Below are 6,634 nucleotides of genomic sequence, written 5' to 3' on the forward strand. Positions count from 1 at the left end.
TAAGGTGTCCATCTGCCTCTGCTGAGAGGTGAGGGCTGTGGTGACACATGCTGACAGATGTCATCCAGCCAGGCCCAGGGCATAGGTATGGCTGCAGGGTGGCTGCTCTGGGTGGGGGTTTGGACGGCAGAGCTCTAAGGTGCTATGATCCTGGGAGCCCCAAGGGGTGCGAGTGAGGGACAGGTTAGAGAGATGAGCCCAGCAAAAGAGCCCCCAAAAGACAAGAGATTCCAGAATGAGTGACAGACAAGAGTGGTGGCTGTCACAGGTGAGGCAAAGGTGCAGTAGGCTTGGTTCCAAGCCAGGCTTCCCAACAGAAACCACACAGAAGGAAATTGTGCTCTAGGTGTCCGGTTGGAGGGACTAAGTTTGGGTAGGGCTAAAGGGAGCAAATTCTGGGTTATCTTAGACAAATTGTGAATTAATACAAGAAAAATTATCAAAATCTCTAGTAATTCAGATTGTGTCAGTAAGTCATATTGTGTAAAATATTGGAAACCATAATTTAACTATTTTAACCATAAAATAGCTTTATACTTCTTAGATTGCATAAATTTAAAAAAAAAACTCCCAAAACTTGGTGAGATTATGGTGAAATTGGCACTTATGTGTTAATCTACATACTAACACAATTGGGGGGTCAATTTTTTATATAATATAACACATCCAAATAATTTGACAAAGTAGTCCCTCTCCAGAAACTTCAGACCAAGGAAACAAGTCACAGTGATGGTTATAAGGATGGCGGGGAAATACTTGTTACATAATCGTGCATGGAAAAGCAAAGCACGGATTTTATTGTGTGCTAGGTCCACACCTAAGTGAAATGACATGTTTGCAGTAGGTTTCACCTATCCATTTTAGAAATTATAATAAAGTATTTCTTATTATCAAATGACCCTTCTCTTAGAATAAATCCCACTTTGTCATGGTTGTTATTTTTTTAATGTAGCACCAGATTCCACTTCCTCATTTCCTATTCAGGACTTCTGAGTCCTCATTACCAGGTGAGATTAATTAAATAGTATTTCTTTAAAAAAAAAAAAACACTCTGTCTTGTTTTGGCAGTAATATAAAGCTTCAAAAAATGAATTAAGACATTTCCCATCTCTTTCTATCATCCGGAACAATTTGAAAGGCAAAAGAGTTCTCTAATCTTCAACGACTTGACGTAATTTTTCTATTAAATTATCGGGGCCGGGTGTTTCTTGGAGGCATCCACCGATCAGAATGTCCAGGTTCCCCGTCCCATCCCTGGCTGGCAGGCAGGGTCAGCATGGCAGCTTCATTCCTTAATAACCTGTTTTTGTGTGAGGCCTAAGGTATTTCCTGGGAAACAGAACTTGAGGCTGGTTGCTAAAATGTAAACCCTTTAAAATAATAGCTTCAGTCTTTAGAAAATCATGGGTTTTGGTTTTCTTTCTAAGCTCTTTGGGGAACTGAAAGACACCAGAGAAGCACCACGGCTGTGTCGCCCCGGGCCGTCCCAGCGCACGGGGTGCGGGGGATTCTGCACAGGAGTCAGCGTGCTCGTCTTCCTCGGTGTCTGGGTGACTCCACAGACCCTCCTAGCCATCTTTTGACCACAGTTGTGCCTCCCATGCCCGCTGTCCCCTGTGCTGTCCAGCACTGCTGCTGCTGGCCGTTACCGGAGTTTAAGGTGACGTGTGCTCCTCAGCGGACACCGGGTCCCTCTGCCTGGCCACGTGTGCCCTTTCTTCCTGCAGTCACTGAATCCTAACACACCTGAACGAAGGCAAGAGCTGACTGACAATAATGGAAGAGCTTTGTGCGCGGCTAAGGAGGGGGCAGGAAGTTCTCCGGTCCCTGCACTGAAGCCTCCTCTCAGCTTCTGTCACCTGCCCCACTGGCCCCTTGAGGGGACACGTAGGGCCGTACCGCCTTATGAGACAGGCTGCCATACAGGGATGGATGCTACGTGGGCCAACACTTTTTCCTGTTTCCAGTTAACTTTCAATTTACACGGTCGTTTCCTGGGCTATCAGACCCCAAGGGAGGGCATGCTTCTGAGCTGGTCTCTTACCCAGCCGTTGTTCAGCCAGGGTTCGTTTAATTAACATCGATTGAGCCTTTTATGTCAGGCCCTGTGCTGGCCCTGAGCATTAAAGATGAATGAGACACCGCCTATGCCTCCAGGTGGGGACCCGGACAAATAAAGAGCAATCGCAACATTAGGGCAGGGACTCTGTACCGTGCCCCTGGGCGGGCCGAGAGGACGCACCTGTGTGCGCGAGCGCGCGTGCGCACTGCCTGAGTGTGCGCGCTGCCTGAGTGTGCGCATGCGGGCGGACAGAAGCCCGTCCTGGGGGGATCCGTCTGAGCTGAGTTCCCAGGAGCTGAGACTTACACACAGAGGACGGCGGATTGCCCGCACAAGCAGAAAGGCTGTGAAGACCGGACAAGAGAAAAGAAAGGGCGCTTTGGAGGAGGCACCAGGAGCTCGGCCAGTCAGGACCTTGGCCTCTGAAAGCCAGGGCAGTCACCACTTGGACCCGTTCAACCGTAACTTGCTTAGCAGACACTGAGCCTTGCCCCGCGCTCATGGAGCAAGCTCACTTTAATTGTTTTTACAAAAATTTGCGTGTCCTCCTAGCCTTACGTAGCCTAAGCAGGAAGATGTTTATCTGAGGGTTTTTACAGGAACTGAGAGTCAGCTGTGTCCAGCTGGAGCTCCAACTCACTAAGACTTGCTGGGACCGCCCCACCCCGAGCTGGGCATGGGGGGCGGGGCTGTGACGTCGGCGGGCGGGACCTCCCCGCCTCACGTGCTTCGCGCCTCCGCGGAGCACCCTGCGGCTCGGATGCACCTGCGCAGAACCACGAGGCCCCGGGCTTTTTCGCATTTCCAGTCCCCTCCCTCCCCCGCCACCCACCACCCGCGGGTCTCAGCTCGCCCCGCTCCTTTGTCCCCCAGCACCCCAGCCCCTCGCCTGCCTTCAGGAGGCAGGTTAGAGATTTGTCCTCCGTCTGCTTGGCTGCCTCGGGAAGAAGCCCTCTGGGGGACAAACCTGGGGGGCTCCGTGCTTGGCTCGCGGCTTGATTCACCGACCCCTTCAAGGTGCGCAGGTGGGAGGCCACCAGCGAGCGGGGCCTTAGCGCCTCCCAGCTCGCGTCGAAGGGCTGCGCGCGGACTGGGCGCAGGACCCCGGAGCCCCGGCGTGGGCACGGCCGCCCAGGACGACGGCGGCCGTGCGGGTGGCCGGAGCCGCGAGTACAGAGAGACAGACGAAGGAGGACCAGTCGGTGAGTCGGTCGTGAGCCCGAGGGGAGGCCCCAGGGCTTGGGGCTTGGAGCAAGGAAGCGACCGCGAGTCGGGGTGAGAAGGCGCGGAACAGGGAGTGGGAGCTCCCGGGCACGTGCTGCGTGCGCCGCCGGCCCCGGGACGTCGGGGGCCTGGGCGGGTCCGAGCCCTGCGGGGGACCTGGGCTGGACGCTGATGCTGGGTCTCTGCCGGGAGACGATGACGGAAGCTTCTAGAGAGCCCCCAGCCCCAGGGAGGTAGTGTAGGGTAAGAAGGAAAAGGCACTGTTGGGGGTGGGACTCGGGAACAGCGAAGGTCAAGGGCAGGGCAAGGAGGAAGGGACTGCAGGAGCAAGAAGAGGTCGGAAGGTGGGAGAGGTATCCGGATCAGAGTGGCAGCAGCCCACAGAGGACGAAGCTCTAAGTTCTGGGAAGAGGGCGTGGCCAACAGCACTGACCCTGCAGGGAGCCGGGGCTGCGACCCCCGGTCCTCTGCTCCCCGCCCGGCCTCCTCCACTTTCCTTGTCCTCTGCAGCTTCCTCTGCAACCAGCTGCTCCAGGTCAGCTGGACACACCCCCCCCCCCCCACCGCGGGACCCTCCGCGCGCAGGAGTCAGAGTTCCCAAAGAAAGAAACGCTGGTAGGAATGGATGCGACTTGTGGGGCCACTTAGCACGCCTTCTCTCTTCTGTTGGATGGAGCACCAGGTGTTCTTTGAAGCAGCGTCTTTGTCTCGGTGGGTGCCTCAGGCCGAGCTGCCATCAGATCCTCTTCCCCAGCGGCCAGGATGCTTGTCCTGCAGCTCGGAGCGCAGTGAGAGCAGACTGAGGAAACAGCCGGAGCTGACCCGCGCCCAGCGCTGGGAACCTTCGGGTGCCCTGCGGCCTTCCGTTTGCTCGCCTGGTTCTCCAGAGGGGCTCTCAGTTCTGCAGCCCCTCTAGGCCCTTCTGGTAAGTGTCTTCATGCCTGATGTGCCCGGTCGCACTGTTTGTCGCCAAAGCAGGCTGACTTCCGCCCAACCCCATCCTCAACAGCTCTGGACCGCTTCCCCACCCCTTCCTCTCTCTTCCTCTTTGCCCGCCTCACCTTCTGTCTTGCATTTCTTACTATAAACTTGGGGCCTGGACGCCAGGCTCCTGGGTCCCTTAAGCCTTTAAGCCAGATACCCCCAGCACACACTGCCTGGCACCCTGATGTCCCCCCCATCGACAGGACCACATTTCCATGTTTGCCCTACGCAGAGGTCACCAGCTGGAGCAGTGCCCCTCCACTGGCACCTGCACCTAACCTGGGGCCCAGCAGAGCCCTGCCCGGCACAGCTTTTTCAGGGAGCACAGGGAAGGTGGGGAAGCCATTGCTGGTAGACTGGTTTTTACTTTCCAGGTAAAGGTTAATTCCGCACACTGTTCTATAGGACGTCCTGGAGTTGCTCTGGAGTCTGGATCTTAACAGCCCTCGTTCTCACATGCTATCCCAGCATAATTCTTAGGCATGCTCCTTTCCATCTTAAAAGTGTCCTGGTTTAGACAAGAAGTGAAAGTCACTCTGCTCAGAAGGCACACAGCACAGATGAGACAGAAGGCCACCAATGGGACAGTCAGTGCCCACTGGGCCTTCCTCACGCTTCCGAGTGCAGACGTGCCGTGCTCAGCCTCCTCTGTGCACGTGAGCCCAGTGCTCACTTATTGCTCACCTCTTCAAAACCTGAGCAGTGATGGAGTCCATTCGAGCAGACGTGCGAGAATGTCAGTTCTAAAGAAAAGGCGTTGGCTGCCACTGGTCGTGTGTGTTCACAGAAACCACATCACACTGCAGCATTTAAGTAGTGGCAGCCGGTCCTGGTCAGGCACCAACAGCTTGTCTGCTGAGGGAGGCGCCTTACCTCAGTTCTCCCTGCACCCACAGCAGGGCAGGGCCACGGGAAGGAAGGGGAGGGTTTGCAAATGTTTTTTTATTTATTTTTATTTATTTAATTGAAGTACAGTCAATTACAACGTGTCAATCTCTGGTGTACAGCACAATGTCCAGTCATGCATATACATACATATATTTGTTTTCTTTTTTTTTCCATTCGAGGTCGTTAAAAGATATTGAACATAGTTCCCTGTGCTATACAAAAGAAACTTTTTAAAATCTATTTTTATATATAGTGGCTAGCATTTGTAAATCTCAAACTCCCAAACTTATCCCTTCCCACCCCCTATCCCCGGTAACTATAAGATTGTTTACTAAGTCTAGGAGTCTGTTTCTGTTTTGTGAGTGAGTTCACAGTGTCCCCCCCTTTTTTTTAGATTCCACATATGAGTGATATCATATGGTATTTTTCTTTCTCTTTCTGGCTTACTTCACTTAGAATGATGATCTATCTCTAGGTCCATCCATATTGCTGCAAATGGCATTATTTTGGTTTTTTTTTAATGGAAGAGTAGTATTCAGAATGGCCATCATTCAAAAGTCCACAACGGATAAATGCTGGAGAGGGTGTGGAGAAAAGGGAACCCTCCTGCACTGCTGGTGGGAATGCAGTTTGGTGCAAATGGTTTTACAGAGAACCAGGGAAACACTGAAGACCGACTGCCACCAAAAGGCAAAGGAAATAATCAACAGAAAGAAAAGGCAGCCTACTGAATGGGGGAGATATTTGCAAACCATATACTTGTTAAGGGGTTAATATCCCAGACATATAAGGACCTCCTCGGGCTCAATAGCAAAAAACTGATAACCTGATTTTTTAAAGGGGGAAAGAACTTGAACAGATATTTCTCCAAAGAAGACACACAGACGGCCAACCGGTGTATGAAGTAGTGCGGAGTGTCCCTCGTCATCAGAGAAACACAAGGCAGAACCACAGCGAGGTGGCACCTCACGCCTGTCAGAACGCCTGCTGTCAAGAAAGCAGGAGACGCAAGTGTCAGCGAGGATGTGGAGAAACTGAAACCCTTACACACTGTTCGTGCGAGTGTAAAGTGGGGCAGCTGCTCTGGAAAACAGCATGGAGGGTCCCCCGAAACTGAAAATGAAGCGCCGCTTCTGGGTATTTATCCAGAAGAATCAAAACCAGGAGATCAAAGAGGTGTTTGTACACCCGTGTTCACGGCAGCACTCGTCTCAGGAGCCAAAAGGTAGAAAGACCCAAATGCCCATTGATGGATCATGGATTTTGGAAGTGTGGGATATGAACTTACTTGCAAAACAGAAAAAGACTCACCAACGTAGAAAACAATCTACGGTTACCAAAGGGGGAAGGTGGGAGAGGGATGAAAAACATGGAGTATACATTGTACAATGGAATATTATTCAGACATTAAAAAGGGAATCCTGCCATTTGTGACATTGTGCAGGCTCTATGCTAGGTGAAGAAGTGAGACGGAGG

At 52.4% G+C, this 6,634-nt stretch overlaps 1 long non-coding RNA gene across 1 annotated transcript; it reads left to right on the forward strand.

Annotated features, from left to right (window-relative positions):
• Positions 1 to 4,005: 4,005 nt before the first annotated feature.
• LOC140697269 (uncharacterized) lies at positions 4,006 to 5,881 on the forward strand. The gene is made up of 2 exons (XR_012074121.1): positions 4,006 to 4,211; positions 5,615 to 5,881. It is a non-coding gene; the product is annotated as an uncharacterized lncRNA (long non-coding RNA).
• The last annotated feature ends 753 nt before the right edge of the window (positions 5,882 to 6,634 follow it).

This window comes from Vicugna pacos, chromosome 7 (genome assembly GCF_048564905.1).
Source record: "Vicugna pacos chromosome 7, VicPac4, whole genome shotgun sequence".
Classification (NCBI taxonomy): domain Eukaryota; kingdom Metazoa; phylum Chordata; class Mammalia; order Artiodactyla; family Camelidae; genus Vicugna; species Vicugna pacos.